Source organism: Tachyglossus aculeatus, chromosome 25, assembly GCF_015852505.1.
Source record: "Tachyglossus aculeatus isolate mTacAcu1 chromosome 25, mTacAcu1.pri, whole genome shotgun sequence".
Classification (NCBI taxonomy): Eukaryota; Metazoa; Chordata; class Mammalia; order Monotremata; family Tachyglossidae; genus Tachyglossus; species Tachyglossus aculeatus.
The window spans coordinates 8,894,356-8,921,484 of record NC_052090.1 but is presented as its reverse complement, the minus strand read 5'-3'; positions in this window follow the sequence as shown (position 1 = coordinate 8,921,484).

Here is a 27,129-nt window from a genome sequence, read left to right as displayed (position 1 = left end):
GACATTTATATAGCTCTTATCATATACTGTCTATGGTTAATGTGGGAAGGGAATGTGTCTGTTTATTGTTGTATTATACTCTCCCCAGTGCTTAGTACAGTGCTCTGCATACAGTAAGCACTCAATAAGTATGAGTAAATGAATGAATGCCTTGGCTACTACATCAGCCTCCCCCCAGACCACTTGGCCTCCTGTCTCTCCCCACTCTAGTCCTCACTTCATTCTGCTGCCTGGAATGAAAAAAATGAAAAGAGGTCTGTATCTTCCCACTCCTAACTTCCAGGGGTTGCCAATCCAGCTCCACATCACACAGAAAATTTATGTTCAGCTTTAAAGCACTCAATCAGCTCTCCCCCTCCTACCTTACCTCATTGATTTTCTACTACAACCCAGCCTGCACACTTCACTCCCCTAATGCCATCCTGCTCATTGTACCTTGATCTCAACTATCCCTCTGGCCTGGAACTTCCTCCCACTTAGACTGTGAGCCCACTGTTGGGTAGGGACTGTCTCTATGTTTTGCCAACTTGTACTTCCCAAGCGCTTAGTACAGTGCTCTGCACACAGTAAGCGCTCAATAAATACGATTGATGATGATACATGACAGACCACTACTCTCCCCACCATCAAGGCCCTACTAAAATCACATCTCCTCCAAGAAGCTTTCCCTGACTCATTTCCCCTACTGCCTCTCCAGTCTGCATCGCCTATGCACTTGGCTCTACACCCTTTTTAAGCACTTGACATTTACCCCATCCTCAGCCTCACAGCACTTATGTTCATATCCATAATTTATTTTAATATCTGCCTCCTCCTCTAGACAAGGGCCGAGAAAGTGTCTACCCACTCTATTTTACTGTACTCTCCCACGTGCTTACTATAGTGTTCTGCAGAGAGTAAGTGCCCAATAGGCACTACTGACTAATTTCTCAAATAAATATTGGAGAAATGATCACTCACATTATATCATGCTTTCAGCAAAAAGGTGAATTCACCAAGCACTTAGTATAGTGCTCTGCACACAGTAAGCGCTCAATAAATACGACTGAATGAATTTAGTGGGTGGGTGATTTAATTTAAGAGTAACTTCTAGGTGTTTCCTTAGATTGAGGTTGGAGATTAGGGAAGCAACATGGCCTAGTGGAAAGAGCCCAGGCCTAGGAACCAGAGGGGCCCTGGGTTCAAATCCGGGCTCTGCCCCTTGCTTGCTGTGTGACCTTGGGCATGTCATTTAACTTATTTCTGCCTCAATTACCTCAACTGTAAAATGCGATGGAGCGCTCCAAGTGGAACAGACCCTGCGTCTGACTTTTAGAATAGTGCTTGACACATAGTGAGTGTTTAAATGCCACCACTAAAAAAATAAATCTATATTAGGTCATATGCTCCTTGAGAAAAAGGGTTGATTTTATACTTCTTCTTTATGTCTCTCAAGTCCCAATGTCAAAGTCCCAAAGTCCCAAGGCTCTCAATGAATAATGTTGATAATGACCCCTCTCTGATTATGGGGGTATAAATGGCTTTGGACATATATTTCTTGGAGCTCACAGAAATATTTCAAATTAAAATAAAAAATTCAATCAATGTCTGGAGTAGGCAGAAAGTAGCCATAAATGTCCTCTGTTGGAAAGGAGTGGTAAAGGTTTTCTAAGATTATGACTGTCACTTCCTTTCATGCAAAAAAGAGCCATCGCCCTGCTAGGTTCGAAACTGAACGGGGAAGAGGAGAGAGAATATAGCTATAGGCTGCAATAAAAGAGAAAGGAAATTAATACTAAACTACTTCACGGATTTCCTCCTGTTCAAATGTTTTCTTGAACCTTCCCTTTACAAATCTATTGCTTGATATTACTTATCACCATCAGTGCTTATTGAGCACCAATCAATCACACAATGCTATTTATTAAGCACCTTTTAAGTGCCAAGCCCAGTACTTGGGAGAGAACAATACAGTAGAACTCTGTGCCAAACAACACAGAGGTCGGGACAGAGCTGAGAATGTACAGAATGAGGCCCATCTGAACCAAGTGACTAATGTAGTTCTCAGTTTTGACTTACACAATCCTCCGGGTATATTGAAGAGAAGCAGTGTGACCTTGTGGAAAGAATACAGGCCTGGAAGTGAGAAGAAACTGATTTCTAATCACAGCTCTGCCAATTGCTATGTAACCTTGGGCAAGTCACTTAACTTCTTCCTGCCTCAGTTCCTCTATAAAATCGAGATTAAATATCTCGTCTCCCTCCTGCTTAGACTGTGAAGCCCATGTGGGACAGGGACTGTGTCCAACCTGGTGTCTGTCTCCTCCTCTAGGTTGTAAGCTTGCTGTGGGCGGGGAATGTACCTTTTTATTGCTTTACTGTAATAATAATAATAATAATGATGGCATTTATTAAGCGCTTACTAGGTGCAAAGCACTGTTCTAAGCGCTGGGGAGATTACAAAGTGATCAGGTTGTCCCACGGGGGGTTCACAGTCTTAATCCCCATTTTATCCCCACTGTAGTTTCCCAAGTGCTCAGTACAGTGCTCTGCACACAGTAAATGCTCAAATACAACTGATAGGCAGACTGACTGATGATCTTGTACTTACTCCAGAGCTTGGAACATTGTTTGACACATAGTAAGTTCTTAATAAACAGTAGTTCTTAAAAAAAAGCGGAATTAATATTTGGAGGTTCTCACTGTTACGAGAATTAGTTAAAGGGCTGGGAACTGGGAGACAGTCCCTAACAATGGAAGAACAAAAAGTGCTCTCATTTTTAGGGTCTGGGTTTAGTGAACCCAAGACTAGGACAAGGTAGTCCTAATAGAAAATATTTAGGAGACCTAAACACCTCCTCCAGGAAGCCTTCCCAGACTGAGCCCCCCCTTTTCCTCTGCTCCTCCTCCCCTCCTCATCACGCCCACTCCCTCCCTCTTCCCTGCCCCTTTCCCCTCCCCACAGGTCTTGTGTATATTTGTACATATTTATTACTCTATTTTATTAATGATGTGTATATATCTATAATTCTATTTATCTATTTTGATGGTGTTTACACTGCCTACTTGTTTTGTTGTCTGTCTCCCCTTTCTAGACTGTGAGCCCATTGTTGGGTAGGGAGTGTCTCTATCTGTTGCTGAATTGTACTTTCTAAGCACTTAGTACAGTGCTCTACACACAATAACTGCTCAATTAATACGATTGAATGAATGAATGAGCAAATGGAGTCTATCAAAATTATGTGTATTGAAGAAAACTATATATACCAAAGCAAAAGTGTATTTGCTATTAAAATACAGGAAGCAAGAAATATCTAATATTAAGGAATTTTGTAAGAGAGGAAAGTCCACCCCAAAAAAGAGAAATCAGCAAAATAGTTTAAACTATGATTCTCAGAGAAGATAAAAATAGAATGAAATGACAAACATATATTAAATTAGGGATTAATGAAAATATCTAAAAGGAAAAGAGAAAGTTAAAGCAAATATGGGCCCCCAACAATTGAGATGTATGGAATTTATGCTCTCTATAAAAATGACTGAGAAATGAGTCTACACCAACTCTGTTTTATTGTACTTTCCCAAGCAGCTAGACTCTGTCCAACCAATTTGTTTGTATCCAACCCAGAGCTGAGTACAGTGGCTGGTACATGGTAAGCACTTAAATACCATTATTATTATTATTATTAGTGTGCTCTGCACAAAGTAGGCTCTCAAGAAATACAATTGTTTGACTTAATCTGTATTCATTCTTAAACCTGAAAGTAATGAAGGAAAATAAATTTAACCACAAGGAAATACAGAGGACCTTGAAAAAAATAGAGCTACTGATGTAAAATCAGGTGAAATTTTAATTTATGTTTACAAATTGATTTGTATGACCACTTCTTACAGTTTGGAGAGAATCCCCTTTCATTTTCTAAATTGAATCGAGCAGTCTTGATTGTGGTCATTGAAAAAGCCCTTACAAACATCTAAAGTGAAATAAAGCACTCCTCAAAAAACTGTACGGAAAGCACGAGCAGAAAAGAAACCCTTGTTCTATACATCCGGGGTCAATGGGGACTGAAGTAATGAAATAAAAACCACAATCTCAATAACAAGTCTTAGCCAAGGAAATTAGAAAGCAGACTGAGTAAATCTTTATATTTTACATGCCATAGTGATTCCCTTAGAAGTATGTCATCTGGCAATATTCCACTGAGTGATCAGCATGAGCCTCCAAATATAATACTGGAACTCAGTCAACCAATGGTATTTACTGAATGTGGACTGTGTGTAGAGAACGGTACTAACCACTCATAGGAAAGTGCAATAAAATGGAGTTGGTAGACATGTTCCCTGCCCACAGGGAACTTACAGTCTAGAGCTGTGCCTATTACGTCTAAAACACTGAAATATTAGAAGAAGAATGAGTGAAGGACACACATGGGAGAGGGAAAAGGAAGAGCAATTCACAAATCCTAGACATTTGTTGGGAATTATTTTTGTCATAAATCCCTGCCAGGTGAGAGTTGGGACATTTTCTGTGAGAGGTGAGACCTCTAGAAGGCTCACAGACGCGACACCTACAATTCCCTTTTTGGAAGGCCCAGAATCGGTGATTGTCTCTTCAACAACATAAACATTCTGGTCAGGAGACCTAGATACCACTCCCAGTTGTGAGAGGGCTTTAGAGGAGGATATTTGAGGAGTGAAAACTCCTTTACTTCCGCCAGGCCATCTTCTCATCTGACTTAAGGCAGTTTCAAGGCTCAGAACCAGTTAGAGCATTTCAGCAGAGAAGTCATTTTAGTGTGCCACTCAACACCCAGTGAGATGATATGTACCACAGTAGCCCATGGACTTACTGGCTCCCTGGAACTTTTCCAGAATTCCAGCCCAGCTCTGATTAAGGGGATGCCATGTGGCAAAAAGGAGATAACATAAAAGAGCTTTTGTGGGGAAAGTGTTAAGGACATTTAAGGTACTCTATGTGCTGCATCTTGGGCTTGGGATTGAGTGACTGATGTACCTCTACATGATTCTGGCTCTGAGTGTGCTACCTGCTCCTAGACCCCCTTTGAAGTCAATCATTGGAGAGGAGCTCTTACTTTGTGCAGAGCACTTTACCAAGTGCTTGGGAGAGCGCAAGAGATTGACACTGTTCCCTGGCCCTCAGAGAAGAACCAGTTTTATTCCACGAGAGTCAGCAGTGTCATTAAGGGATTGTCTCTATTGCTGAATTGTACTTTCCATGTGCTTAGTACAGTGCTCTGCACACAGTAAGCGCTCAATACATATGATCGAATGAATGAATGAATGAAATAAGGGCAGTCAGTAGCTGTTAGAGCCAGAAATTCAAGTCTTAGCAATCTCAATCCATCAATCAATAGTATTTACCTCCCACATGAGTTCTGTCAGTAGGAATAGGGGCTCTGAGATCATTCAACTGGCTTTGTTTAGTCCTGGAAATGGAATTACTGAGTATTTTTATAGAAGGGAAATAGGGGAAAGTGAGAAGGCAGAGAGGCAGTACCACGAGTTTTATTTTTAGTAATGATTTTTTTTTATAAGTGCTTACTACAGGGCAAGCACTGTATTAAGAACTGGGGTAGATACCAAATCATCAGGCCCCATTTGGTGCTCCCAGTTTAAGTAGGAGGAAGGACAGGTATCGAATCCCCATTTTGCAGATGAGGAAACTGAGACACTGACAATTTAACTGACTTCTCCAAGATCACACAGCAAGCAAATGGCCGGGCCAGGTTCAGAACTCAGGTCCTCTGATTCTGAGACCCAGGATCTTCCCACTAGGCCATACTACTTCTCTGTTTTTTTGTTGATCTACCTCTTTTCCCCATCTACCTCAGCTGCTGTCCACTTCCTTGAACTCTCCTCAGACCCCATGTAGGACAGGGACTGCGTCCAACCTTATTAGCTTGTAACTACCTCAGCGCTTAGTTCAAAGCCTGGTGCAAAGTAAGCACTTACCAAATACCATTAAAAAAAAACAAAATAAATAGCATATCCACTTAGTCATCCCTAAAAATATAGTCGTGGAAAGATGAAGGTGCAGGGCATGCAGAAAGGTATGAGAATGGCCTTTCTTTTCCATGAATCCTTTGAGTGCCACTACCCCTGTCATTTCACCTCTTTATCATAATGCCACTCAGCCTTCTAGACGGAGATGCTGGAAGGTTTCATTAAATAAAGGATGCAAATTGCTTTGACCTCCTTGGAGAAAGGAAGTACCAATATGAGACAGTATTGCTAATTCATAGCTGTCATATTTTTCTAAATGTCATTCAGGGCACCTTGCCTTTCTGGACCGTAACAATTTTACCTATCGGGTGCTGGATGGAATATTTCCCTCGGTACAGAAATAAGAATCGGTTCTTGGGTAAATGAAATCTGGGAGTCAGAAACTATTTCCATGCTCAAAGGGTTTCCTGAGAAAATGAACTTTTAATTAAATAAAATGTCTCCTCAAATTCCTTCCTGCCTTTCTAATAAACAATCCCTTCAACACTTGATGTACAGAGGCAGAGCGGTAACCAGGAGGGTATCTCACAGATTTCAAATGTTTCTGGTAGATATAGAGGAAATGAATCTTAGGTGACTTCCTTGCAGCCTGCAGGGAAATAATCTTCTGCATTGTTCTTCCAAATAAATCTATTTGTCCACGGCTGGCAACAAAGAAGAATAAGGAGACTCTGTATTATTATAACACACTTAGCTCCTGAGCAACAACACATACGCTTATAAAAATGTCTCACAGCTCTTGATTTCTGAATCTGAGTTTTTCCATGAGGCTAGAGTTGGGGAAGAAAGAGGCAAGATTCCTCTCTAGGGGTGACAGAGATCAAAGCTGGGGGTCTCTGGGTGACTGTGATTTGTGGTCATAAGAAGGCAACACTTTCAAACTTTTCTCTTTCCTCACCTAAGGACTTACTCTCCTGCCCCCTTCCTTAGTTGTAGGTTATAAATTGTGCAACTACTGTGAGCTTTCAACCTTCCCAGAGGTGCAAAATGTCATTCTTTCACTTCCTACAGATTAAAGGACCTGCTCCTTTTAGAGAATCGCCAGTAATAATTATAGCAATGGGTTACGTGGCAGCCTGAAATCTTGCCAGGAAAATTTTTCCAAGTCGGAGAATATAAGATGCTCGTGCAACCAAGGTATTGACCCACATTTTTTAATGGAGAAACCAGAATTTGTATAACCAAATTTAGTGTTTTCTGGGTTAGGACAAATATAGGCAATACAGGACAACCTGAATGGGTGATAGCTACTCTTGTTTCTTTTTTTCCTATAGCTATTCCATATGTTCACTGATCACTAATTGTTTTCTTTTTAATGGGGCATATGACATAGACATGTCTACTAATAGCTCACATTCTGGAGTCAGTAGGAGATATTAGCCCTTTTTTAATGGAATTTGTTAAGCACTTACTATTTGCCACACAACTCTAGTAAGAGCTGTGGTAGATACAAGAAAATCAGCTTGGATAAACTCCATGTCCTACATGGGGCTCAGTCTTAATCCCCATTTTACAGATAAGGTAACTGAGGCAAAGGGAAGTGAAGCGACTTGCTCACCATCACACAGCCGACAAGTGGCAGAGCTGGGATTCGAAACCAAGTCCTTCAGATTCCCAGGCCTATGCTCTATCCATCAGACTACACTGCTTTTCAAATTCCAAATCTGACCTGCAGATAGGTCGAGCCTAATGCTAATCCTTCAGTGAGTTTGGTCTGAAACTCCACAATCGATACGTCGGCCTGAAAATTAGGCATTTCATTCCTTTTGTCACCTAATTGAATCTTGGGCTCTCTCCCTTTAATTTGACTAGTCATCTTCCTGCTCCTCTTTCTGTCACTCCAGGAAAACAATATCACCATTAATCCTAAACTTCAGATGTCAGAGATTAATTAAGGCACGGTAAGATTCTGGTAAAACAAAATTACTATTTACTATTATTTTTTGAAGACTGTGATTCAGATACAATCTTCTAGGCTGTAAGCTTGTTGGAGGCAGGGATCTTATCTACCAACTGTTACATTACACTCCCCAAAGTGTTCAATAGATGTGATTGACCACAGTATAAACCCTGTTGGCCTCAGCCTCTCCCCATTTCCTCAAACTGCAGAGGTTGAAACTTTGTGAATCAGCTTGCTGTGAGCAAGAAATATGCTGTTTATTGTTATATTGTACTCTCCCAAGAGTTTAGTACAGTGCTTTGCATACAGATAGAGCAATAGAGAATCAAAATGGCGTAGAGGATAGAGCAAGGGCTTGGGAGTCAGAGGGTCATGGGTTTTTATCCCAGCTCCACCACTTGTCTACTGCGTGACCTTGGGCAAGTCACTTCACTTCTCTGGACCTCAGTTACCTCATCTGTAAAATGGGGATTGAGACTGTGAGCTTCATGTGGGACAGGGACTGTGTCCAACCCGATTAGCTTGTAGGCACCTCAGCGCTTAGAACAGTGCCTGCCACATAGTAAGTTCTTAAATACCAAAATAATTATTATTATCATTATTACAGTAAGTGCTCAATGAATATGACTGAATGAATTAATGAATCATTTACTGAGCACTTACTGTGTGCAGAGAACTGAAGTGCGTGCTTGGGAGAGTACAGTTTAACAATTTCCTTTTGCCTTAAGATGTGTGCACATCTATGAATGACGGCCAGATTTCATAGAGTAAACCACATTTGGCAAGTAAACACTGAAGTATGTGAAAGGAGAGTGGGCATAATGTGGATTTTATATAATGATATGTAATTCACAGAACAGGGAATGCGGACAGTTTCAGCTCAAACCCATACTAACTCTTCCCTGCTCTTTCAAATCCACCCATGTCAAATGTATCGCTATTCTTCGCTTCCGTCCTATATGCTGGTAATAATAATAATAATAATAATAATGGCATTTATTAAATGCTTACTATGTGCAAAGCACTGTTATAAGCGCTGGGGAAGTTACAAGGTGATCAGGTTGTCCCATGTGGGGCTCACAGTCTTAACCCCCATTTTCCAGATGAGGTCACTGACTCACAGAGAATTGAAGTGACTTGCCCAAAGTTACACAGCTGACAAGTGCTGGTGACTGCTGTAATCCCCTTGATTGCCATTTTGTATTTTAATGTATATCATTTCAGTTGCAGAATGGCCCAATTTGATGGAGTAGCAAACTATCGCTAAATGGTTGATTCCTGCTGGGCAACAGTGGCAGAAAAATCATTGTGACGTAACTGCTGAAGTCCAGGATGATAACCTATTCAACAGTTGGCATAAGTGAATGCCTCAGAGTTGGACCTTTATCAGATTTTCCTGTGGGTTTTCATAGAGTGGGTTGGCATTGAAAAAAATCAAAGCATCCCATATCCTGCACCCCTCTGGTATAATTGATTTCCCCTTCTCATTAACCTAAGCCCTTTTATGCAAAAAGTGAAATGAGTCATCAAAGTCGGGGGCTTTACATAAGAATTATGGTTCTGTGTTCATTTCCTTTAGAGTGGGTAATAGTTGAAAATGTTCTGAACGGATGAATGAATTTTACAGTTGAGGTAAGTGAGGCCCAGACAAGTGAAGTGACTTGCCCAAAGTCACACAAAAGACAGGTGGTGGAACTGGGATTTGATCTACCTCAGCGTTTAGCACAGTGCTTGGAACATAGTAAGTGCTTAACAAATTCTATAAAAAAATTCAAGATGCTTTGGAAGGGGCAGAGGGATTGAGGAGGCAGGAGAGAGACAGTTGTATAGAACAGTGGAGCAAGGAGACGTTTAGAGGAGGAAACGGGGAGCTCCTCATCACTGAATCATTCAAATTCTCATAGTGGGGTCTAGGGAGAAGCTGGCCGAGCCACACTTTTAGTATCAGTGCACTCACCGATCTTCTTACTTCTCCTCCTCCTCCACGTTCCCATAGGCTGATTTTTCTCTGCTCACTTCTTTCATTGTTCCTTTTCTCCCATCTTCATTGTTTCTGCTCCCATTAGAGAAACAGCTCTCTCCAGTTCTGCTTTCTTCTCCTTGGCTTCCTTTCCTGCCATTTCTTGTCTTTTTTTTCCCAATTTAAATGATATTTTTTAAGCACTTACTGTGTGAAATACTGTTCTAAGCCCTTGGGTAGAAGACTGCAAGCCAGGTGTAGGCAGGGATGGTCTCTCTTTATTGCTGAATTGTACAAGTGCTTAGTACAGTGCTCTGCACACAGTAAGGGCTCAATAAATATGATTGAAGGAATGAATACAAGATAACAGTCCCTGTCCCACATGGGACTCGCAGACTGGGTTGGAGGGAAGGGGATTTAATCTCCATTTTACAGAGAAGGTAACAGGCATAGAGCAATTAACTGACTTGTCTAAAGTCACACAAAAGAAAAATGGCAGAGTCCAAATTAGAACCCAGGACCTCCTTCTCCCAGGCCCGTGCTCTTTCCACTGGGCCAGGCTATTTCTCAGGATTCTCCCACTGTTCACTTTTGTCCTTTGAGGCAACATTATCTAATAACTTGTTTAATTCCCCACAAAAGAACCCCTTCAGATTTGGCTAAACCACAAACTATCTAATTTGCTGGTTTCAAGAGACCAACCATCACTGTGAATGTAGCCTCAAGACATAAACTGTATCGGGAGAAACTGATGGAAAAATTCCTTCAATATAAAATGATAGCCCTTAATGTATTCAAAAAATTCCATAATATCAAAAAGCCATTAAAATTTCAAATTAGAACAATTATTTGATGCAAACTTTGTTTTTAACTTTCTTAATAAAAAGAGTTAATTAGGTTTCCTACACATTGAGCTATTAGGCGCATATGCAATTTTGAAAACTAATAAGGCAGAAACCCAACCAAAATTACATAAGCTATAATTACAGGTGACGGGGATAGAGAAGAGTGCTGACTGAAGCACAATTTCTAGTTGGTGGCAAGGAGGAAAGTGTTCATTCAAAATTCGCTAACTTCAATATATTCAAGAAAACTTGAGGTAAAGTTTCCCCTGAAGACATATTCGCCAATGCTCACTTGTAGTTTGAAGCTTCAGTTGCAATACTGTCCAAAATGCTCTATAAGTGTACGACAAAGAATTTACAGCGCTCTGCACACAGTAAGTATTCAACAAAGTCTACTGATTGATTGACAGATTTATCAGTAGGAGGATAATTAGGGAGTAGCTCCACTGTGTCAGTAGGAAAATAGCAGATTAACTAATTAGAGAAATGAAAAGCCCAATTAAAGAAAACACACACAGGTGCACTATGTGTCAAAGTTTAGAGTAAAATGCCAACTGCTACATGTGATGTTGCACTGAAGGACTAGGGTATTAGGAATTATTCCCGGAAGACTTCCTGAAGGAGGTGGGATTTTTAGGAGGGCTTTTAGGATGGGAGAGTGGTGATTTGTTGAAATTGTACGTGGAGAAAGTTCAAGTCAGGGGAACATCTTGAGCAAGAGGTCAGCGGTGAGAAGGTACTTGTGAGGTCAGTTTGGGAGGAACCCAGAGCATGAGTTGGGGAGTACTTCCCAAGCGCTTAGTACAGTGCTCTGCACACAGTACGTGCTCAATAAATTCATTCATTCATTCAATAGTATTTATTGAGCGCTTACTGTGTGCAGAGCACTGTACTAAGAGCTTAGGAAGTACAAGTTGGCAACACATAGAGATGGTCCCTACCCAACAGTGGGCTCACAGTCTAGAAGGGGGAGATAGAGAACAAAACAAAACATATTAACAAAATAAAATAAATAGAATAGATATGTTCAAGTAGAATAAACAAGCAAATAAATAAATAAATAGAGTCCCAAACAATTGACAGGGAAGCGATGTGACTTAGTGGATAGAGCACAGGCCTGGGAGTGAGAAGGCCTTAGGTTCAAATCCCGGCTCTGCCACAGGTATTGTGTGACCTTGGGCAAGTCGCTTCACTTTTTTGGGTCTCAGTTGCCTCCTCTGCAAAATGGGGATTAAGACTGGGGGTCCCAATTACTTTGCACCTACCCCAGCACTTAGTACAGTGCCTGGCACATGTAAGTGCTTAACAAATGCCACAATTAATCTTATTATGGTTATACAGGCATGGGTCTGCATGCATACATGCTCATACATGTGTGCGCACACACATACACACACACCCAGACACACACACATTCTGTATATAGTTTGCATTGATCTGAATCTCCCAGAAGCCTGAGCAGCGGCAGTCTTGCCTTCACCTTTTCCCTTTTCCCTAATATTTAATATTCTCCCAGCACTGACCTGAAGGAGGCAGAGGGACTTTTTCCACTTTGCTACACTTCCCAAACTGCATTACAGGGAAACTCCAACCAACCAGATCAAAGGCCAGCCCTTTCACTTGTGCCAGGAAATACATTCATCCCTTCAAAGGACAGTGACATCCTCACCAGGTGTCAGCAGGTCACTTCCTGTTTAGTCTGAGGGCACTGACATTGCAATCTATTTAAGCAGGCCAGTGTTCTACTTTTTAGCACCCCATCCCACTGGACTTTTTTTTTTCCCCCTCAAAATTCTTAAAAATATTTTTTCCAAGATAATAATAACAATAATGATGGTATTTGTTAAGCGCTTACTATGTGCAAAGCACTGTTCTAAGTGCTGGGGAGGTTACAAGGTGATCAGGTTGTCCCACGGGGGCTCACAGTTTTAATCCCCATTTTACAGATGAGGTAACTGAGGCACAGAGAATAATAATAATCATGATGGTATTTGTTAAGCACTTACTATGTGCCAAGCACTGTTCTAAGCACCGGTGGGATACAAGGTGATCAGGTTATCCCATATGGGCTCACAATCTTAATCCCCATTTTCCAGATGAGGGAACTGAGGCACAGAGAAGTTAAGTGACTTGCCCAAAGTTACACAGCTGACAATTGGCAGAGTCAGGATTTGAACCCATGACCTCTGACTCCAAAGCTCGGGCTCTTTCCACTGAGCCATGCTGCTTCTCAAGGTAAGACCAAATGATCAAGTTGAGCTGTTAAATGTCTTTCTCAGTTTGGGGGAAGGCTCTTCTCCTCAAATCTTTTCTAACCTCACTCCAACAATAAAGAAAAAGAAAAGAACCAATAGAAATAAGTTTTTAAATAGCCATGTTTTTTTTAAAGAAATTCACAATTATCCAGTTGATTGAATCTGCTGTCAGAAAGGAGATGAACCTGGTTCAGACTGCTGGGTGGCTCTCTACTATTTGTGTGAGAGGGTACATAAAATGAAATATGCAGACATTTCTAACCTTTTGGGATTCAGGGAGAAGCAGCATGGACTAATGGATAGAGCACAGGCCTGGGAATCAGAGGGACCTGGGTTCTAATCCCAGATCATCCACTTGTCTGCTGTGTGAGATTGGACGAGTCTCTTTGCTTCTCTGCCTCAGTTACTTTATCTGTAAAATGGGGATTAAGAATGGAGGCCCTATGTAGACATGGACTGTGTCCAATATGATTAGGTTTTACCTACCCTACTGCTTAGTACAGTGACTGGCATTAATTCATTCAATTGCATTTATTGAGTACTTACTGTGTGTAGAGAACTGCACTAAGCGCTTGAGAAGTACAAGTCAGCAACATATAGAGATGGTCCCTACCCAACAACGGGCTCACAGTCTAGAAGGGGGAGACAGACAACAAAACAAAACATGCCGACAGGTGTCAAAATCGTTAGGATAAATAGAATTATAGCTACATGCACATCATTAACAAAATGAATAGAATAGTAAATATGTACAAGTAAAACAGAGTAATAAATCTTTAAAAATATATACAAGTGCTCTGGGGAAGGGAAGGAGGTAGGGCAGAGGGGGGATGGGGAGGAGGAGAGGAAAAAGTGGGCTCAGTCTGGGAAGGCCCCATGGAGGAAGTGAGCTCTCAGTAGGTCTTTGAAGGGAGGAAGAGAGCTAGTTTGGCAGATGTGTGGAGGGAGGGCATTCCAGGCCAGGGGGAGGATGTGGGCTGGGGGGTCTACGGTGGGACAGGCAAGAACGAGGCACGGTGAGGAGATTAGCGGCAGAGGAGTGGAGGGTGCGGGCTGGGCTGTAGAAGGAGAGAAGGGAGCTGAGGTAGGAGGGGGCGAGGTGATGGACAGCCTTGAAGCTGAGAATGAGGAGTTTTTTCCTGATTCTTAGGTTGACAGGCAACCACTGGACATTTTTGAGGAGGGGAGTGATATGCCCTGAGTGTTTCTGTACAAAGATAATCCAGGCAGCAGAGTGAAGCATAGACTGAAGAGGGAGAGAGACAGGAGGATGGGAGATCAGAGAGGAGGCTGATGCAGTAATCCAGTCGGGATAGGATAAGAGATTGAACCAGCAAGGTAGCGGTTTGGATGGAGAGGAAAGGGCAGATCTTGAAGATGTTGTGGAGGTGAGACTGGCAGGTTTTGGTGTTGGATTGGATGTGTGGGGGTGAATGAGAGAGCAGAGTCCAGGATAACACCAAGGTTGTGGGATTGTGAGACAGGAAGGATGGTAGTGCCTTCTACAGTGACGGGAAGTTCAGGGAGAGGACAGGGTTTGGGAGGGAAGATAAGAAGTTCAGTTTTGGACATATTGAGTTTTAGATGGTGGGCAGACATTCATTCATTCAATCGTATTTATTGAGTGCTTCCTGTGTGCAGAGCAGTGTACTAAGCGCTTGGGAAGTACAAGTCGGCAACATATAGAGACGGTCCCTACCCAACAGCGGGCTCACAGTCTAGAAGGGGAGACAGACAACAAAACAAAACATATTAACAAAATAAAATAAATAGAATAAATATGTACAAGTAAAATAGAGTAATAAATATGTACAACCATATATACATATATACAGGTGCTTTGGGGAGGGGAAGAAGGTAAGGTGGGGGGATGGGGAGGGGGAGGAAGGGTAAAGGAAGGAGGCAGCTCAGTCTGGGCTCAGTCAGTACTTGTTAAATGCTTACTGTATGCCAGGCACTCTACTAAGCACTGGGGTAGATACTTGATAACCAGGGCAGGCACAGTCCTTGACCTACAGAGGTTTACAATCAATCAATCAATCGTATTTATTGAGCACTTACTGAGTGCAGAGCACTGTATTAAGCGCTTGGGAAGTACAATCTAAGTGGGCAGGAGATCAGGTATTGAAACAGCAGTTTAGAAATGATGAAATAAGGCCCAGAGAAGCTAAGTGACTCGCCCCAGGTCACACAGCACACAAACAGCAGAATTAGGATTAGAGAAGCCAGATTCTCTGAGTCTTGTGCCCTTGCTCTTTCCACTAGGCCACAATGCTCCTTTGCACACTAAAGTATGAGTTTTCCTTAATGTGGGGTTTTGCAGCCCAGGAGAATTAGGTGTAGCAGCTGTGTGGTAACAGGCGAGCCTAGAGGATGGCACCAAAATTTTAAAGACACATTTGAGCCTTCTCAAGCAATGTGGCAGCAGAGACAGAAACAGGAGGAAGATCAGCCTGTTATGCGACAATCAGGAGAGGGGTCCCTTCCTCTTAGGATAATAATACTAATTGTGGTATTTGTTAAGAGCTTACTATGTTTCAGACAATGGACTAAGCACTGGGGTAGATACAAGGGAATCAGGTTGGACACAGTCCCTGTCCTATAAAACAGCTCACAATCTTAATCCCCATTTTACAGATGAAGTAGCTGAGGCACAGAGAAGTATGGTCACTTAGTAGACACGTGGCAGAGCAGGATTAGAGCTATGCTCTATCCACTAGGACATGCTGCTTCTAAAGTTTGGGGAATTCAAAATACAGGAAACAGTGAATACAGCACCTTGGCGAACAACTGTTAGTAAGTAGGTGTCCAGAACTCGGAATGGGTTGTTACCCATACACACCCAACCGCTTCGATAGAACTTCACCAACAAAAGGGTCACCTTTCGAGAGGGAAGAATAGCTATATGCGTTCTTTCATTTCAGTGCGACTGCTGAACTAGGGGATGACCATACACAGATGATGAGCTTGGAGAGGGCTCAGAAATTAACCAACGGCATTCACTGAGCACTTCTCCCCCTCTAGACTGTAAGCTCCTTGCAGGCAGGGAACATGTCTATCAAATCAGTTATACTCTCCCAGGCATATAGTATCATGCTCTGCACCTCATAATGGTTCAATCAACATAACTGATTGATTAACCTATGGAGAGCATGAACTAAGCAGCTAAGTGAGTACAACAGAATAAGTAGACCCTATCTCTAACCTCAAGGAGTTTACTATGTGAACGACAAAGAAGCTGAAGGGAAGAATTTGGAAACTGAGGAACAGACAGCCTAATTTAAGGATTTTTCAGGTGACAGGGAAGAAGGAGCTGGTGGAAGTTAATCAGTGTTATTTACTGAGCACCTACTATGTGCAGAGCACTGTACTGTACTGAACACTTGGTAGCTGGATCGAACAAAACTGGTGGAGGGCAGGACAAAGTGGGCACCACTGAGCACTCAGAGGAAAGGGTTTGGGGGAACTGAGACTCTACTGAAGAGAAAAGAATAGCTCATTCAAAAAGACGATCCTTGTGAATGATTCCCTTTCAACTGGGTGATTCCCAAAGAAGTCTGGCTGTGAACAGAAGGTTGAAATAGAGAACCCCATGGCTCTTGGCCAAATATCCCCATTGCAGGTTTGCCCTGCCGACTCATCCACAAGATAAGAAGTCCCCACAAGTCATAATAAGTGCAGCCACGAAGTTGTTTTGTGCAGTGTGAATTGGGAGAGGAGTCCATTAGGGAGAACTAACACAATTCCTCTTGCTGTTCTGTCTTTATTTCCACTCGGCTGGCTTCTAGAGCAGGAAAAGCTGAGCCGCCCTAATATTTTCCCATTTTTAATTTCTCTACTGGCTTTAATTAACCTTCTCTCAAGAATACACATTTATTATTTCTATCTAAAATGAAAAAAGGGAGAGAAATGAAGTACTTTGCCAAGTATCTTTTCTCTAACCTTTTGCCAGCTCTGCAGATTTTAAGTAAGAATGTCAACAATAATTAAAATAGTGACTTTTTTTCAGAGCATATATTTGGACTATATCTTTCATGCCCATTTTTGTGTGGTTTGTTTTAATGCCGGCAGGTTAATCACAATGAATTCAGACTTATTGCATGATAACGCTTGTAGGTTTATCAAGGCCATGCCGACATTCATTTCATTGAACTAATTCATAAATGATTGTACATAGATCGTTCAAAACCAGGGAATGAAGTCCATTTAAAATTAATTTATAAACATAAAGGAATCAAACGTAGATATTAAGGCAGCTAGACATTTTACCAACTAAGAGACTCAGTTCTATTTCGCGATGAAATGCATTGATGGTCTGGTCTTCAAATGATGTGTTAAGCTTTCTACAAAATACATAATTGATTTCTTTCGGAGGTGGTTTGAAGTAGCAAATTGCAAAAATCCATTTTATTCAAGGTACTCATCTATCCTTTTCACAAACCTCCTCAAATGACAGCACTAAACAGTACAGTATTCATTATTAAATCAAAATACTGGGCAAAGTTGTTTTTCTTAAATCAGAAAATTGTTTTGAAAATTCCCTCTACCATCAGAACTATCAAAAACATGGCCTTCCCAACAACTCATGAGGCAGCTGTTAAACGCACTGAATAATGATGGTATACTTTATTAATAATCATTTAACTTATTAAGTAATAATTTATTTATTAAGTGCTTACAGTGTCCCAAGCACCGTATTCAAAGCAAAAGCAGATTAAAGACTCAAGATGCATGGTCTGATCTACAGGGTGGAGTTAAGAAGCCAGAAGAAGCCTGTATTGTACCCACGGGAGGGAACATGCCAACAAGCTTTGTTGCACTGCACTCTCTCAAGAGCTTCGTACAGTACTCTGAACACACGAAGCACTCAAATACGACTGATTCCCCCTTGTAGACTGTGAGCCCACTGGTGGGCAGGGACTGTCTCTATATGTTGCCAATTTGTACTTCCCAAGCGCTTAGTACAGTGCTCTGCACACAGTAAGCGCTCAGTAAATACGATTGATGATGATGATGACTGATGATGACATTATTGAGGAGAGGCATGGTCTAGTGGAAGAAGCATAAGCCTGTCAGTCAGAGGACCTGGGTTTTAGCTGCAGCTCTGACGCTTGCCTGCCGGGTGACCCTGGGCAAGTCACTTAACTTCTCCATGCCTCACTTCCTTCATCAGCAAAATGGGGATTCAACTGATCTAGTCTCCCTCCCATTTAGACTGTAAGCCCCAGGTGGTGACCTTGTATCTACCCAACATTCCGAATAGTTCTTGAATCAAAGTGTTTAACAAATACTGTAATAATAATGGCATAATCAGTAGAATCAAACCCAGGCAATAATATATATAGCTGAGACAAAAAAAAAAAAAAGAATAGCAGGGGGAAAGGAAAAAGAGAGCAGCAGGTATAGGTAGGTAGGCAATGAAATAGAAAAACACAATTCGTCATAGAGAATCAGCATGGCCTAGTGGGAAGAGCACAGGCTTGGGAGTCAGAGGATCTGGGTTCTAATCCCTCCTCTGCCACTTGCCTGCTGGGTGACTTTGGGCAAGTCACTTCACCGTGCCTCAGTTTCTTCATTTGTATAATGGGGATTCAGTGCCTGCTCTCCCTCCCACTTTGACGGTGAGCCTCAAGTGGGATCAGGGACTCTTCCCAACCTGATTAGCTTATATCTATCCCAGCACTAAGCACAATGTCTGGCACATATTATGTGTTTAACAAGTATCATTAAGAAAATGGACACTGATATGGACACATGAATGAGTTACTGCCATGGAAATAATGTTGCCTTACGCTGGTTTCCTCCCTCTCTTCAGGCACTCAATCAATTGTATTTATTGAGCACTTATTGTGTTCAGAGCCTGTACTAAGGCTTGGGAGAGAGACTACAATAATAATAAACGAACACATTCCCTTCACACAACAAAGCTTACAGTCTAGAGGGGTAGAAAGACATTAATAGAAATAAATTACAGATGTGGACATAAGTGCTGAGGGGCTGGGGGGGTGAATAAAAGGAGCAAGTCAGGGTGACACAGAAGGGAATGGCAGAAGAGGAAAGGAGGGCTTAGTCAGGGAAGGCCTCTTGGAGGAGATGTGCCTTCAATAAGGCTTTGAAGCCAGGGAGAGTCACTATCTGTCTGCTATGACCGGCCCGACATATGGTGAGACTCACAGAATGGTTTCCATTCCACCATAGTAGATTCCACTGGGCTCCAACTCAGAATTGGGATAAGAAAGAAACAGAAGAGGATGTCGGCTTTGATGCAGGACTGAGAGAGAAAAGGCAATCATTCAAACTACCACCTGGTAGTTGCATTCTTGAAAGTCCCTGATGATGATGATAATGATAATAATGAGATTTGTAAAGCACATGGTAACTTGACCCCAATGACTAGAAGATTGAAAATAATTTTTTCAGAGCAAGACATCTAATACGTCAAGAGCACTTGCAGCACTTCAGGATTCAAGCAGGAAACAGTTTTGATTTTTTTTTAATGGTATTTGTTAAAGTGCTTCCTCTGTGCCAGACACTGTACTGAGTGATGGGGTAGATACCAGCTAAGCAAGTTGGATACAGTACATGTCCCACATGGGGATCACAGTTTAAATCCCCATTTTACAGATGAGGCTCCTGAGATCCAGTGACTTGTCCCAGACAAGTGGCAGTTCTGGGATTAGAACCCAGGACCTCTGACCCTCAGGTCTGTAACTGTTTCCACTAGGCCACATTGATTCTCAAATGAGCCTGCAACCTATAAAGCTACCATAGTGTCCATCTTCTTCATAGATGGGGGAGCAAGATCAGAGTTTAACCAGTGTCCTTTATGAGCAATAAATATCACTGAATGGCAAAACATTCACCACCAGTGAGGTTTCACAAGCAGTCAGACCACTAAAATCAAAGCAGTGCTTTTCTCATCACATTTTGCTGGGACATAGGTGGAGAATGGCAACAGCAGAGCATCCATCAGAACTTCTATTTTTAGTTGATAAAGGCTAACTTGATAGAATGAACAAAAGAAATGCTTAAAAAGATGAGCTGAAGTAAAATCTCCTATGATATTGCTTAGCAGAAGCAATCCTCAACAGGAAAGTGTGACCTACACCGATCAGGAAGGGAAAGTCCATTTGGAGAAGGCGACTGTGGCCTAGTAGAAAAAGCTTAGGGTTGGGATTCAGAGAAAAGCAGAGTGGCCTAGTGCATATAGCATGGGCCTAGGGGGGATGGCAGTGATGGTATTTATTAAGCACTTGCTATGTGCCAAGCTTGTTCTAAGCCCTGGGGTAGATATAAGGTATTCAGGTTATCCTACATGGGGCTCACAGTCTTAATCCCCATTGTACAGACGAGGTAACTGAAGCACAGAGAAGTTAAGTGACTTGCCCAAAGTCACACAGATGACAGGTGGCGGAGCCGGAATTAGAACCCACGACCTCTGACTCCCAAACCCGTGCTCTTTCCACTAAGCCACACCTCTTCTCAGATCAGAACAGGGGTCAGAGAACCTGGGCTCTAATCCCAGCTCTGCTGCTCATCTGCCATATGGCCTTGGGTAAGTCACTACCCTGGGCCTCATATCCTTATCTGCAAAATGGGACTTAAATATCTGTGTCCTACTTAGGCTGTGGGACCTGATGATCTTGTCTCTACCCCAGTGCTTTACACATAGTAAATGCTTAACAAATATTTTTATCGCTATTATGATTATTATTCAGGGAGTCTGGGTTCTGCATTCACATTTGCCACTGGCCTGTCATATGACCTTTGCTAGGAGAGCTTTGGCAAGTAACCTAACCTCTCTGGTGCTCACTTCTTCTTATGCAAAATGGAGATAATATTTGGCTCTTCCTACCTCAAAGGACTAAGTGCTTTGGAAAATGTAAAAGTGCTAGACAGATACAAAATAGCATTTGCTTAGTACAGTGCTCTGCACACAGTAAGTGCTCAATAAATACGATTGAATGAATGAATGAATTTGGGGTACAGTGAAGTCTTTGGAAAGATCAGGGAACTGAAACAAACAGCAACAACCAAAAAACTTGGCATTACGGGTCATAGCGATGCAATAAAGTGCCTTTTCCACAAGGACATGATGGGGATAGGATTATGAGGTTTCGACTGGTTCCACCAGCTATGTTTAAACACACTGATACAAAAGGAATATTGGTCCCATCATCTTCAAATCTAAAGGATAACACTGAGATTAACCAATCTATGAATGGTCTAAACCCTCTACTGTTCTAATATAAAGAGGAGTGTCATTACCAACTACATATGTTGTGAAAGATAATTCTGTAGTTGTACTTACAGATTCAAACATTTGGTGCTGGTTAAGGCTCTCTCGGTACAGAAGAAACTTGATGTCTATAATTAAAAAAAAACACAAATGTTCCTTGAGATTTCACAATGAATTTTATCATTTTTAAGAGGAAAAAAAAAAGATCTGTCCAGATACCAAAGAAGTCTATTAAATGTCAAACCTTCCATGAAGGTATTAAAGAGTAGAAAATAATTTTGCTCCAGATGGTCTTTAAATGGCATTCATAATCATTTCTTAAAATACAATGGTATTTCAATTGAAGCAAATTTGAAGTAACTGATGTGTGTGGACTATAAATCTGTGATTTTAGACAGCTGGAGTAGATTACTATGGTATGACCGTGCTTAGTTTTATTTTGCATTGTAAAGGGCAATTGGTAGTACAGCTGGATAAACTTGGCTATAAAAATAGTAACATTCACTGGAAAAAACACTCGTACCCAAAAGGAAACGCCTTGGACCAAGAATCCCAAGAGAGACTAGCGTTCTCCTTGCCCCAAACCTTGTCGTTTGGTAATATATGGAGAGTTTGAAATGGAAGCAGAATGTAACCTATTGACACTCTAGGTGTGAAAAAGGCCTCATCATTTATACGCTTGCATTCAAGGTTAATATCATTGCTGGAAATCATAGGAGAGTCAGCCAGTAGAGCATCATAGCTACCGGCACTTTACAATCTGAAATGTAATAAGCTCGCGAAGTGAAATTTATGAGTGTGTGTTTGGCTGGCGTGAGGGAAATGTGGACTTAAGGTGAGGATAAAGAAACACAAGGTTATATGGGGCCACTTTGCCTGAGGAAAAAACTGTCTCCTTCTCTCTTTTCTATCAACTTTCGACATCAAAAATCTGGCTGATAAAAATGAAGCTCCATCTAGAACTGATATCAAGATTGCTTAATAGGGCAGAGGCTTAGGGAGAAATTATATTGTGCTGAAGAAAAAAAAAAAATCAAAGAATTCACTCCTGTTCGATAAGTCATCTATGGATCAACAGCATAGTATTCACCCCAAAATAACTTTATTCCTCTTTTTGCATCAAGCTAGCTTTCTCATCCTCAGCCCTCAAGGTCTCTTCTCTTGCCAAACAATAAATTCCCCTGAGGTAACTTCAAAAACTGTTAAGCTGAGATTATCTAGTAGGTGGTCAATAGAAAATTGCTAAATACTGAACTTCCAAGGGTCAAAGCTAAGGATGGGTTGGATAGGGCATCAAGGAGGAAAGAATTGTGAAAGTTTGAGAATTTGCTCTGAAGTATTTCAGTGTTTAAAATGTCTCAAGTTTCTCCTTCCCCTAAGAGGGGAAGATGATCTTGCAGGGGGAAACAATACCTAAAAAAAATGCAACATGAAAATTGGAGCAAAAATAAAGGCTATTATTCAAGTCGACCATTTGCTACAAGAAATGCAGCCTTCCAAGCTCACATAACTTCAAGGTCACACAACATATCATGTGGAAAAAAATAATCCAACTGCCTTGAAAAATAGTAGACAAAAGCCCCTAAAAAAATTGAATTTATATAAATCGTATTGATGAAAACTGATCTTTTCATAAATTGGAAGGTTGTGTTTATAACCAAAAGCCATGTATTTATCAAAGAATAAATAATATGTGCACAAACATATGTAAACATACTCGAAAAATCTGTCACTGAATTGTACTTTCCAAGTGCTTAGTACAGTGTTCTGCACACAGTAAGCACTCAATAATACCACTGAATATGTGTATATGACAGATTTAATTTTACTCATTCACCTTAATATAAATAGTAGAGCTATATAAGGTTCTTGCCTGATCGATTGTATATATTACATATAGATAGATAGATACATATAAATTGATCAGGCAAGAACTTCCTATATGTATGTATATATATGTACACACCTGCCATGAGAAGCTGGGGTAGTTAAAAGTTAATCAGGTTGGACATGTTAATGCTAATCCCCATTTTACAGAAGTGATAATTGAGGCTCAGAGAAGTAAAGTGATTCACCCAAGGTCACAAAATGGACTAGTGGTAGGCCGGGTTTAGAACCCAGGTCCCTTTGTCTCCCAGGCCTTTGCTTTAACCACTAGGTCATGATGCTTCTCATGGATTATACACTCCAAAATATTTAGTACATTGCTTTGCAAGGAGTAAGTGCTCAATAAACACTACTGATTATCTTGATCTGGGTGTTTCTGAAAGGATCGGTACTTGGAACTGGGAAAACAACCATATTTTTAGAGCATCAGCAGTGAATTGTTAGGGGCAAGTAAACCTTTTCAGAATCATCCTTAAAATGTTGTGAAGTAGGAGATAAATTTGAAATAATAGGTACAACTTTCAAATGCCTTCTGCTTGCCCTCAAAATGCACTTCTTTATGTCTGTCGTTGACTGGAATTAACAATGGTTAGAGCTCTACTAGGCAAAAAGGACTTCTGATTAAAATGTTTTTTCTAAAAAAGTTTAAGTAACTTTACACATTACAATTTTGACAACATCCTGAGGTAAGGAGGGATTAAATGCTAGTGACAATGGTTTGCACACAGTAAGCACTCAATAAATATGATGGAATTAATGAATAATAGACCACAAATCTTCACTCCCAACCACACTTCCAATTTTATTCTGGTCCTAGTCACCTTCAAACAGCTTTGAAACAATCAATGGTATTTGTGGAGCTCTTAATGTGTGCAGAGCGCTATAATTACTAGGCACCTGAGAGAATACAATCTAAGTTAGTAGATAAGTCCCTGCCTACAAGGAGAATCAGCATTTTTCCCAACTTCAGCATGTTCCAATTGCAAACAATCCAGGCACCTGAACATTTTTAGTAAAGTGGTGCTTTGCCAATCTGAAGCTGCTTCTCCTACAAGATTATGCTTTTTCTCATTGGAAAAGTGGGCAAGGAACGATGACCGAGAAGCTGTTTCACTGCATTAAAGTGGAGTGTTCAAGCATATGCTGTACATAGCTTTGCATATTTTGCCAGAATTGTCTCACATTAAGATTTGTTCTCAACTGGAAGTCCTGACTGACGCATCGTCATTTCCATGTGTGAATTTCAAAGTGAAAAATGGGCCTGTGTGCTTTCACTGCTGTGAATGATATCGAGGGAATAAACTAGGAGGCTGAGAAGAGGAATAATTCAGAGGAAGGAAGAATGTGGGGCCCAATTACAAGCTGCAAATGATCTCTTTGCTTTTTCTTCTCCTGTTCAGGGCAACTGCCATGATTCTTCCCTCGACTCATTTTCCAGTTGATATTTGCGTGGGCATTGGCCCATTGTTTGGTAGGGGCTGCCTCTATATATTGTCGATTTGTACTTCCCAAGTGTTTAGTACAGTGCTCTGCACACAGTAAGCATTCAATGAATATGACTGAATGAATAAATGAATGTACCTGCTTAGGTTTTCATTCATTCATTCAATTCAATGATAATAATTTTGGTATTTCTAAAGAGCTATGTGCCAAGCACTGTTCTAAGCGCTGGTGGAGATACAAGGTAATCAAGTTGTCCCACATAGGGCTCACAGTTTTAATCCCCATTTTCCAGATGAGGTAACTGGAGCACAGAGAAGTTAAATGATTTGCCCAAAGTCACACAGCTGATAAGTGGCAGAGCCGGGATTAGAACCCATGACCTCTGATATCCAAGCCCGTGCTCTTTCCACTGAGCCACGCTGGTTCTCTATTGAGTGCTTACTGCGTGCAGAGCACTGTACTAAATTCTTGGGAGAGTACAATACTACAATAAACATTCATATTCCCTGCCCACAACGAGCTTATAGTCTAGAGTGGGGGAGACAGACATCAATAGAAAACAAATAAAATTATAGATCTGTACATCTTCACCTGTTTGGCAACTTTCAACTGGGTGTTTTACTTGAGGATTGTAATCTCCCAGTTATTTGAAAAGAGTTAGCTGCCAGGGCACAATAACTACAGTCGGTAAATATATCCCTGCCCACATGGAGTTCACAGTCTAGAGGGAGCTTAACTTGTCCACTGATGACACTTAAAATCCCTAGAGCTGAAACAGCACTAGGTATGGTATTTATTAATCGCTTCCTCTGTGCAGAGCACTGAACTGCGTGCTCGGGAGAGTACCGTACAGAGTATGCAGATGCAATCCTTGCTCACTGTTTACAGTCTAGATGGGGAAGCACATTAAAATAAAGTACAGTTAGAGGAAATGAGAGAGTTCAAGGATGTATACGCCAGTGTGAGCAAGGGATTTTTTTTTTGTTTTGTTTCATTTTTACAATTGGCGTAGTCTCCACCACAGAGAGCTCGGGTTATTTTAAGTCCCGAGTTACATGTGCATATAGATTCTTCACAAATATTTAACATGGGATGTTGTTTCCATCCCCATCTGCCTCATTTGATACTTGCCCTGGAATTCTCAGCCCCAATCCTAGATCATTAGTTTCAACTGTAATTAAGAACTGAGGCAGCAGTTTTCAGGAATCATAGCCATCTCATTGTTATTTTGGTAATTAAATCAGATAACCACTCCCTACCCACACAACCTCCAACTCATCACTGCTCCTTCCAATTCAAATGACACTTCATTTGTGTCAAAATGTGCCATTGCACTAGTGACCTCAGTTGGTTTCTAGAACATGTAGACTTAAATCATTGCATATCCCCCACTATTCTGCTCTCTCATTTCTCTCCCTGGCTGTCTTTCTTACTACTCTAACCTAGAGCCACAGACCTGGCTGGGAACAGGAGTGATAACATTTGGCCCGAGACTAAGTTGACCTTTAACAGAGCAGAAACTTAAGGAAGGAATGAGTATCTCTGTCTTGGCTTTTTATTATGCATTAAAACAAAATAATTCTTCAAGAATCCTTTAGAAAAAGTGAGAAACACCAGAGCAGTTTAGTTGTAGTTTGTATGTGTTTTTTCATGGTATTTGTTAAGTGCTTACAATGTGCCAGGCACTGTACTAAGCACTGGGATAGATAATAATAATGATGGCATTTATTAAGTGCTTACTATGTGCAAAGCACTGTTCTAAGCGCTGGGGAGGTTACAAGGTGATCAGGTTGTCCCACGTGGGGGTTCACAGTCTTAATCCCCATTTTACAGATGAGGGAACTGAGGCCCAGAGAAGTTAAGTGACTTGCCCAAAGTCACACAGCTGACAATTGACAGAGCCAGGATTTGAACCCATGACCTCTGACTCCAAAGCCCATGCTCTTTCCATTGAGCCATGCTGCTAATATGAGCTAATCGGTTTGGACACAGTTCCAGTCCTACATAGGGATCAATCTTGTTCCTCAAGGGCATACATGCCGCAGACCAGTGGCAGAGGAGGGATTAGCTCCCCTTCGTCCCCCTCTCCATCCCCCCCGCCTTACCTCCTTCCCTTCCCCACAGCATATGTTTGTACATATTTATTACTCTATTTATTTATTTATTTTACTTGTACATATCTATTCTATTTATTTTATTTTGTTAATATGTTTTGTTTTGTTCTCTGTCTCCCCCTTCTAGACTGTGAGCCCACTGTTGGGTAGGGACAGTCTCTATATGTTGCCAACTTGTACTTCCCAAGCGCTTAGTACAGCGCTCTGCACACAGTAAGTGCTCAGTAAATACAATTGATTGATTAGAACCCAATTCCTTCTGACTCCCAGGGCCGTGCTGCCTATCCACTAAGCCATGCTGTTTCTCACTGTTTCTAACTAGTTTAGTTTTTCTTTAAACCCCATGGTTCACCTATGCAGATGTCAGAAAGCGACACTATCCCTGTAAGCTACTGTGGAGTTCAAAGGAAGGTATAATTCAGACATTTCCATTTATTACATAATGTCTGTTTTACCCTTACGGAGTAAAAACTGCTGCTCAAC